At 28.8% G+C, this 11534-nt stretch overlaps 1 long non-coding RNA gene across 1 annotated transcript; it reads left to right on the forward strand.

The window, feature by feature from the left end:
• The first annotated feature begins 3996 nt into the window (after nucleotides 1-3996).
• On the forward strand, nucleotides 3997-11128 carry LOC126552007 (uncharacterized). Its single transcript, XR_007605864.1, has 5 exons — nucleotides 3997-4143; nucleotides 9440-9740; nucleotides 9820-10654; nucleotides 10746-10867; nucleotides 10951-11128. It is a non-coding gene; the product is annotated as an uncharacterized LOC126552007 (long non-coding RNA).
• The last annotated feature ends 406 nt before the right edge of the window (nucleotides 11129-11534 follow it).

Below are 11534 nucleotides of genomic sequence, written 5' to 3' on the forward strand. Positions count from 1 at the left end.
ATTTTTAATTCCTTCTTGACTTACATTAATTTTTTTTCATTTGACTTATCGTAACTTTTACAATTAGAAAAAAGAAACTTTTGACTTTTGCATACTTTTTTCTATGATGACTTAAAAAAAAAATAGATATCTTGTCCGGCCTTGGTAAAGGTCAAAATCGACACACAACAATATTGTAATAGGTGATAAAATCGTCCTCGCCGTCGTCGCGGTCGTACACATTATATATTATTATTACGGTATCGCAGTCGCGTTCAAGGCGATCCCGCCGCGGCAGTATTACGTCTAACGCTTTTTCAGCAGCATGATAATGTAATTCGCCCGAAACCGCATCGTGTAATACATTATATTTATACACAGAAATATAATTTATATAATATTACGGCTATCGTTTGTGTATATTTTGAATATTTTTTTCTGTAATTCGATAAACTGTTGGCGCATATTTTGTTATAAAGGTCATGGCAATAGTTTGCGCGCATTTTAAACTACGTTTCACTCGAAGGCCAGCATATAAATCGAACATTTTAGTAGCAAACCGTTCACACATTTGAAATAAAATTATGGTAATAATTATTGTTTTTAGATACTATTCTAACTATAGTTTAAATTTCAACCACGATACAACGATATAAGACATGTTTAATATTATACATAATACATATATAAAATAATATTCCTACTTTAATATTATTTGTGCTTTAATCCAAATATAATTTTGTTTACATATAATATATTACTTATTGATTATTATTAAATATTCCTATTTTAATTATTTATGCTTTAATCTAAATATAATTTTGTTTTCATATATATTACCTATTTATTATAAAATAATCTACACGTCATACTTTATTTTATATTATAGCTAATCATAACTGAAATTATTCTATAACACGTTTTATAATTATTATACACGCGTGTGTAACTTTGTAACATTGTGTGATTATCGATATTAAATTAATGATTACATTTTGTTATAATTACATAATAATATATTACATTGATTCAATTTTATTTTGTACTTGCATAAACAGTTAGTTAGATTTTTCAATATTTTTGCACAAACAAGTCTATTGACTTTTAGGTAAAATGTCCTTATAGGCGGGTTATGCGCAAACAGTAAGTTGTAGTAGTCGAAGTCCGAAGAATAAATCGAATGATATATTAAATTAAAACTCAAGTGATTACCTAAATGTAGAGTTATTATACTGTTTTTAAAAATTTTAATATAGAAATAGTAATTGTATTTTCTTTAGTGCGTAATATAGTAATAAATGTACTAATTTTTTTGTCTTAATTCAAAGTGTAACTATAATATAAAGTTGCTACGTATGTCAAGTCTATTATGCGATATCCATACTCCAACCTAAGGAAATAATTTAGTAAAACAGAATATTAAAATAAAAATAACTTAGATATTGACGATGTACGTACATCGTACGTATATTTTAGGTATAATAACACATTGATGAGCATAATTAACGTGTTGCGTGCGATGACGGGTTATACTTAAATCCTAACTCGTAACAATAGAGCGGTGAGGCTAACTACTGCACCAGCCAAACGGAACGTTCGCATATTATATTATTATTATTATATATAAAATATACATACATGAAGTAATACGATAATGACATTGACATCGCCATAACTTTCCGCTAAGGTTCGTAGAACTCGGACGTGTCGAAAACCTACACTCTCTATGAAACACACTCGTGACGTGTTATAATATATTTGAATATTAAGCTACAGCTTGTGTTCATAACATATTATTATTAATATTGTTATTATATATCATTATATATTATGATCAAAGCCTGATTTAAAAAATATATGTGGCCCTGGAAAAAAAATATAATAAATTATTAGGCCAATAATGTAAGTGAATAATACATTGGACAATAAGTATACATAAATATAAAAACAAATATATTTCAAATTATTCCACTTTATTCAGTAAAATGGACTATATATAATTATAATATACGAATAAGAAATTATAAAATACACTTTAAATACCAACTTTAGAAACCATTTTTTTATATCGATATAAAAATATCAAATGTATTATTGGGCATTTTTATCCTGACCTTTAGTTTAACAAATTCATCTATAACTACTATTTTTTTCAGCCAAGTGATAATCTCAATCTATTTTATTTTATTTATTATTTAAAAAAATGAAAATTATTTTTCATTAGTACAATAAATTAGTTACTGGCATCGTTAAAACTTGCAAATATACATATATTTTTAAATGTATTTGATATTTTGATTTAGGTATGTCTTATAGATTTTAATTTGTCGAACTGAGTTATTTTTGCGTTTATATTGGTAGACGAAATAAGACTTCAAAGTTCTATCAATTTTTCTTCACTCGGCTTCAAAATCAATTTAATTTTTATATAGCGACACAACGTACCTATTTTTTAACATGCACAGACCATTGCAGTTCATAGTCTTGATGTACAATCATCATACAAGCATTTTTTATCTTATATAATATTATATACATATTATATAAACGCTTTTGAAATGAAAAATATTATTTTTATTTTAACAAAAATCACTTTCAATGTCAGTGTTAGACAGCGTTGGGCAGCTTGGTCACATGGATTCCGGACAGATGTCTATACTATTTTGTAATCGCATAAATAGGGTTTTGTAGTACCTATGTGGCTATGTATAAATAATTATATGTTTAACTGATTTTATTGGACTCGTTTCGTGTTGTGTACCTGTACTATACATTATGGCAGCTCGTCTGCTGTAGGTATATCTAATAAATATAATACAGTGCACCGTTGATGAGACTGAACAGGTGTCGTATAATAATATTATTACAGTATAATATGACGTACATAATAAAAGTAAAACTCGATGCCCTCAGGTCGCAGCGTTCGGGAGTAGAGGCGAAGGACGATTCTGGATGTACCGTATCCATGATAGCAGTATAGGTATAATAATAATAAATATATTATATTAGTCGTCACATATCGTACTATGATCGCCAATAGGTTTTTCATCAATACTACTTTTTTTCTTGATATTTTTGGAGTAAGTATGAAATGTGCGTCTCTCCATGTCCCCGCCAATACGATTAGATTGCAATGATTGCATACAAAATTATTAAAACTCTTAAGTCTCAATAATATAATATTTTGGTTTACACAAACTTTTTAGTACCTAGTAAACGGGGTAGACGGTTCGACGATTGTAGACAAAGATAAATAATATTGCGAAGGAACATGTAGGGTTGTATTATTATGATTATGTAGATGTATAAATATGTCAATATAAACATAGGTACCTACTATTGTGTACATTATTATTGGTCGGTTGGTGCCGTTTGTCATGTTTACAAATATTATTTACTATTGCTTGTTCCAACGATAATACTTTTAACTTAAACTAAAACATAAATATAAATGTATACACAATATAATATAGTCGTAGTGCAAGGTAAATGGAAGGGAGGATTTTCGTGTGTCAAAACTACCCCTTTCCAAGAGTTAAATTATTTCTTTAATTTCTTTGTACCTACTTATAGCCTATAGGAGCTTAAAAAAAGTTTTCACACTTTCTATGTAGGTAGATATTCGCAATACCGTTATGAGTATTGAAGAAGAAATAGTTTCATTTCATATACCTATAAAACAAAACAATTATCCTGTAAATTATCTTGCAGGACACTCGCACCACTCGCACTCGCACAATAATTAATCGTATTTAAACATACTATATTTCACGCTCGTGTAACAAATATCGTAAACACCGTAGCAGCGGTCATATAGGGAATAACAATTATTATAAATACTATATTGAGTATATCGTATAATATATTATTGTAATATAATCGTATTACGCCATGTTATCAAAAATAACGGATATAAGATAAATTACAATATATATTTGTATAGAATTATTTTGTAGCATAATTTTATTGATACGAGCGTAAATAACTCTATTATTATCTGTTTAAATAATAATTTCGTCTTAATAACACGGAATCGGCTGAATAACACGCAATAATATTAACTCATTTCTTGTACCCACTACAGCAGATTTTTCACTCGATCGTCTTATCATGGTATCGTTTGACGTTTTGAACAACAACGCTGTTTGCTCCGGGCATAGACAGGTGTGTACTACAATAATATAATGTATGCTAAAGATTTTTTGGATTGTTATAACTGCTATTATTCAATTGTTTGTGTTTAAGAGGATTCCCTAATAAGATTATTTGGCATTAAAATAAATTGCGTCTTCCCATCGTGTTCAGGTGTTCGTGTGACATTTCCATAAACCGTCATCCTTATACAAAACCACACGAAAATTTACTCCCTACTCGCACTATGGCTACCGCAGTTAAAGTAAAGAAAACAATGTGTCTTTATTTTTATTTCGGTTATTTCGAATGAAGCGAGAGAAACGTGAAACATTAATATATGACACCATTTATTTTAACAGCAGCTAGGGGGAGTGACTCTCTGAGTGTAATGACGATATCTCAAAGTTAATATTTTGTCTGCTTTTAAATATTTTCATTCCAACATGATATATAAGTAGGTATAGATAACAGATCGTTGTATTTTGATTATGGCTAGAAATACGGAATCGACAACAGTAGTGATGGTAAGGCGACCTCTTGGCGAGATAATCATTTTACATGTCTCAAAATATTATAATATATTTATACGACGTAATATTATGTTGGACATTGGTTACAAAAAATCCGGATTTTTTGAATATTTAGAAATCTGGATTATCGAAATTCTTTTAAAATAGTAATTTATTCGGTTATTCGGATTTTGCAAGATTTTTTTTGTACAGTTTTCAGGCCTTGGGGATTATTTATTTTAGTATTATCACCAAAAAAAATATAAATACTTAATTATTAGTCGGATAATCTTGTATGCAAATGTGATTATTCGTTTTTATATTGATAATTATCGTAATTATTATTAGGGTACTTTACAACGTACTCATATATCTACTGCTGTACAACTGGAATTTGAGTCGTTAGTCAGCGTTTAAATTACCTACAAAAATATTCGAAAATAACGTAATGATTCCGAATCTGCGTTTAATTTTCATTTGGTATTTCTAACATCAAAATGAATAAAGTTCTGAGTTCCTACTAAAACGGCAATACATATTTAAAACTCATTTTAAGCTTCACGGTCTCTACATTACAATATCTCAAAATATGTTTTTTATTTGTGTGTGTATGTGTGTTATATATTAAGCCTTATGTACACTTATATTTATATAATATGTTATCTGTATGCTGTATCGACAAGTGATAACCATTTTGGGGGTAGAATATTTTAATTTCGAATTAAATCGAAAATAGTATTGCATTATAATATGTGTAGTAATCTATACCGATTTACTTTTTGGTATGAGAAATAGTATAATTATTAGAGAAATATAGGACAAGTACATTTACTCGGTAAGCTTTAACTTTTAAGTACTCAGCGTTTTATTACAGGTTCATTTTATATCGTGTGAACTCGTGACCCATGCACGTAGCCCCCGACGTGTGTTATACTCGTAATTGATAACCAGCTATATGTAGATTTTAGATTTGTTCAATAATTACGGTTATGACGACGTGTGTTATTTTATTTATAACAATATTAACATTAACGTTTTAAGTGTTTACGATATACAGTTACTGAAAAAACATATTTCATAGGTGAGAACCGCGGCATAAGACGTATGGAAAAGTTGTTTTAAGGCGTCTAATTATATTGTTTTATAATATTTTACTAGGTAGGTACCTATTATGACTATTGCGTGTAACCTAAAGCCGTAGTTCTTAGCAAAGCGAAGAATGTACTGGTCTCACTGACTGTATGCGCATAGATATGTAATTTTTTTTTAAACCGATCAAAGTGTTAGATGTAGCCGTGTGGCACCTCAACTGAATTCAGACATTTTAATCTAGTCGTAGTAAATCAGATAGGTAAGCTCGCATATTTAATTACGTCTTAAGTCGTCCGTTTTTCAATTTTCTCAGTATAATTCCCGGTGCGTATAAAAATATAGTCTGTGAAATATAATACGTCGGTCATTATATAGTAGAAAAATCCTGCTTACGTTTGAACCCGTTTCAGACCAACCTGTAGTAGGCGTACTTATATACTTTGCACTCGTGGTTTCCGACGGAATAAGGATAACCGTCGGCGTAATATAGTTGATGTTACTCATAGTTTTATCGTCGGCAATAATTGTCATTATTACTAAACTAGACTTTCGAGTTTTTTTTTTCAAATCATTTCAAACTTAGGTATCTTGCCCGCTCGCGACTAATTGGTACATTCCTTTCGTCAGACGTACAAAATTATTTCTGCTGATTGATGGACGTTATGTAACGCGCACTGCAGTGTCCGGATACCCGTAGTTCCGCCGTTGAGTATAATCGGGTAAAGCGACTATCCCAACTCCAATATTATGGTCTCGACTGGAGTGATATGTATAAATGCGATGCCCGTTTGATCCGTTTATATTATTATAACAGTGAGCTTTAAATCACAAAAGATTATCTATATAATACGGACGTGGGCGTGTAATAAGTCAAGTGGAGTGGTATTATTTTAATCAAAAATATACATATCTACTTACTTACCATAACACGAGTACAAACCATAATGTTATAGTCAAAAGTATGGTTTATATAAAATGATATAATATTTTGTTCATTGTCCGTTCAACAATAATATTCGAATACAGGTCAACGTTATAACACATAGCCATAGGTTAGGTATTACTATTTGGTATTGCATTGTTATTCGTAGGAAGTCCGTCTCGTCATTGTTACAAAAATAATAACAAATTGTGTTCCTGTAGCGTCTATAATACGTGTACGAAAAAAGTCATAATAATAATATGATGTCTTATAAAATCGTATTATTTCGATAATCCATATAATATGTCAGTTGTAATGTTTTGACACAGTGTTGAAAAATTACGAACACACACGCAACTACGCGCGTATTACGGTGAACGCGTTAATCCGTTTTATATTATAAAATGCCACGTATAAACGACGGTTTTGCTAAAAAAAAAAAAATTTACGATTTATAGCGTCGGTGTTTATCGTAATTTGTAGTGTATTGTGTATTGGTAATCTTTTTGGCGCTAATACAACGGCCGACATTTCGTTACGGTCGACATAATATAATACATTATATTATGTTACACTTGCTCGGTAAGGATATAACATAGAATTTCGTTTTTAAAGTGGTTAAGACAAAAAAAAAACAACACATAGCTCGTATATCATTGCGGTTTATGGTCAATAAAACAACAATAACAAAAAATCACGGACCCTGCTGCTCTAACAGACGAGACACATTTTTTGCTTTCGTCCGCGTGAGATTTTACTTTCCTTTTCGTATTTTTTTTTGCTACTTTTTTTTCGACCGATATAAATACTACAAGAATGTTTCGAACGAAAAAAAAACAGGAGTAAAAAGGATAATGCATTACTGAGGGGTTTATTGACTATATTTTTTTTAAATATTATTTTATATGTATGTATTTTATTATTTAAACATATATTTCCAAGAACTATTATAGAGAATGACTAAACCATGACAAATCGATATTTTTTTTTGTGCCTAATGCGTGGGAGACAAAAATAACACACAAGAAGATTTACCAACCACGCTCACCCCTTTTTCGTCTTTTAATAATGAATTTATTCATTTTCTAAATTTTCCTGTGTGTATTTAAAAATCATAATATTTATTCATTTAAAATACTATAATATTTTTTTACATTTAATATTTATTGATTATCGAATGGACGCAATGATAATTCAAACATTAATTTTAAAATAAGAATCACTTTATTATATTTTATTCTGTAAATTTTGATGCGTTTAATTAAATTTTCAACTTTTATTTTCTGAGTTATTAAACTTAATTTATTAAAAATAATAGTCCGTATAATAAATATTTGTACGTACTTTAATATAAAATATGTGTACATAATATTGCTCTAGTGAACAATTTATGAAAACGATTTTAGTAAAATAATAATAATTACTTTAACTTTTGAATCATTACACGCCAAATAAGCCATAGGAGCTTATTATCATGGACTATAATATTTTCCTTAGTATTTAAGTTTAATAAAAATGTATCGGTACATTTTTGTTCAAATTTAATTTTGTTAACTTAAAAAGCTTAGAAAAATAATTTTCTAAACTATTATTAATGATGAAAGGTGGTTTTTTTTTTGTTAAAAATAGAATAATAATAATAATAAAGTTGTATAACCTCAGGGTCTTTGGTAAATTTCATTAAAATATGGTCATGTACTCATAAACTAGGTATAAAGTATACTAATAAAGTAATATTTTTATATTTAACTTGTGCATAATTATCTACATAGAAATTTATTTTATCACCTATGGAATTTATATTATCATTATGAAAATATATGAAAATATATTTATAATGTAATGTAGCTTACACAATAATACACAGAAAGTATAAAATATTAATAAATTATTATTATACAGCCATTAGCAGTGTTATAAGAAATACATTTAAAATTGTATTTAAATACAGATTATCTGATTATATAAATACATCCATTCGAAATAAATCAATTTAAAATAAATTTTAAATAGTTCTAAGAGCAAAATGTGAATAGGTTTATCGACATGGCGTATTTAAATAGTTTTCAATTACATTTTTATAGTATATTTTTTTAATTTTATCTATTCGAGTAAGAAGACATTAATTCACATCTAATAGTATTATCAGAATTTATAACTTTGTAAATACAATATAAATGAAAATAAATAAAAACAATTAGGTATATAATAGTATAAAATATTTGATTTTTGTTAGGAATACTATATAATGATTAACAAATTAGAAATATGACGATTAATTCTATTGAATTTTGAAAAGTATTCTATTGAAAGATATAAACGCCCCAGTTAGTATTCAAAGCGTAAACACATTTGCTCGAATACTTTACCAGACTTGCCATTACTTATATACCTATAGAGTATAGGTAGTTAGACGGTTATTACTTTTTACATAATATGACTTATAAGTTGTGTGTACAGTTAACAAAAATAATAAGCAGTCGATCGTTATAATTGAAAAAAAAATACATTTATACACATAATTATATAATACACGTACTTATACTATGAGGTAGTTATAATATAACTATTCGCCTATGTATATACAGGTACATGAAATTAGTATTTCGTTTTGCGAGACGCACATTGTGTATTATAGGGCTAATAGACAGAACACTGTGCGCAACAGTACCTATAGGTACTACCTATATAAGCAGAAATACTTAATTATAATAACGAGACCAGCAGACCAATATAATACTATATATTATTATGTGTACATATTATAATATAATATGTATAATATTATATTGTGTATAAATAGGTGCACGAGAAGTCGAGAACCCACCCATCTGGTCCTTAACAACCACTGCAGCGGCAGCAGCAGCAGATGAATATAAGATAACATCCTCGTTTGTTTACAATATTCTCCGGAGCGAACTCGGATTTCTCTGTACACACACTCACGAGATATTACAATACCTGCGTCGAGTGTCTCTCTCCTATATATATATATATTATTATCCATTAATATATATAATAGTACGCCTCTACAAAATTGTTGGACGACAGCGTACGGTACGATAGATGCGACGGACACGGACTTATAGTGCGTCTTACAAAACGTATATATATATATAGATATATATAGCGTAGTACATATGCATAAAAATCTATGCTGGCAGAGTTGAACCTGTTGTATAGGGTTGATGCTGTATACACAATACACCCCGTCCCATCAGCGCCGCCGCCGCACAAAGGTGACTCGACGAAAAAAAAAATGAAACGGCACGTTAATAATGGTCTTTCCGAGAAAATATCTGCGGTGTGTTTTATCGCATCAACTGTTACGATAATAATTCGCACGATGGCCGCCGAGTGGCCATGCCTCGGTAAACTGCGACGACGACGACGTCTTATGCGGCCCGCGATGTCCGATTTTTATATTATACAATTATAGCGGTATAGGTAGTATTAAATAGACGAGCGTGAAAAATCGTTCGGTTTCTTATGTTTTTGCCGGTCGAACGCCGCCTGTTTTTTTTTCATTAGGGTCCATAACTAAGTGGAAAAAAAAACCGATAAATATATTGGCTGGTACGTCCGGCGGTACAGATTTAAATTTGAAAAATAAATCGATTTCGCTATAGCCACTATGATGTCAGAGTAAAAATTTAATACCTATTTTATGTATTAATAGTGTAATATTACAATAAGTACTATAATAATCAATGCATATAAAGATTTTTCTTCATACCATGACTACGCTTTTCAGATCAAATCATTTTCAACAAATATTCGGTTTTAGAAGATACTTTGAAATAATAACTAATAAATTTACTTGAATAGTAAATATAATGCCTATAATATTATGTACAAAAGTTTTATTTTCCGAGCTCAACTGATATTACATAACTTTGAATAAAAAATTATTTTTAGAAACCTGGGGAAGACGATAATAAACACGTTCATAAAATATATCATTATATACCGTTAAACCTTAAACAAGACATAATATTTTTAACAATAATTACAATAGGTATGTCGTGTATGCATATTATTAATTATAAAGTTATATTTTTAATAAAACGCCAGTTCAATAAACCAAACCTGTATTAATATAATCATAGAAATAGAAAAGGTTTTTAAAGCACGTCAAAAGTATTTTATGAGTATTTTAAGAAACCAGTTGTTCTATTTTAACTTGTGTCATCATCTTGGGCTGTTTTTCTATCTGTTTAACGTTCACAAAGTAATAATTCATCTACCTACACACAGTGTGTTATGATTTAATTTTAGTATTATTGATATGTTTTTTTCCTATTTTTTACATAGACATACCACATATCCACAACAACAGTTTTATATGTCGACAGAATATTATTCATGATTTTAAATTTGTACAGTCTATAATATAGTGATAGAATGATGTATAGAGTCTGCAATACACATTACTAACTTTGGTAAGTATATGAAAATCGAAATCATCAATAAGCAACAAAATCAGTTACAAGAGTACCTATATCATGTGATATATCCTATAAATTATAAGAGGTATATTATTTTTATAATTTTAAGCTGATTTTTATACCGTAAAAGTATCATTGTTATTGTTTCAAATAAAAAAATTATCAATGTTGGGCATAAACGAGTTACTCACTGCAATGCTCTAGAATTATGCATACGTAGTAAATATTTACTGTTAAACTATTTCATTGTTTAGATTATGCGCATATTATCTATTTTCAATTATTCGTATTATTTATTTTATAAATAACTAATCAACAGTTATAGTTCTCGATAAACTAAGTGAACTCATAAAATATTGATTTTAAAATTTTGCGTAGTGTTGGTTAAATTGCAGTAAATAGTGTAAAAACTGTTCATATTAATATTCAAGCTATATGTTATTTTATGGC

The sequence above is a fragment of the Aphis gossypii genome, chromosome X (assembly GCF_020184175.1).
Source record: "Aphis gossypii isolate Hap1 chromosome X, ASM2018417v2, whole genome shotgun sequence".
NCBI lineage: Eukaryota > Metazoa > Arthropoda > Insecta > Hemiptera > Aphididae > Aphis > Aphis gossypii.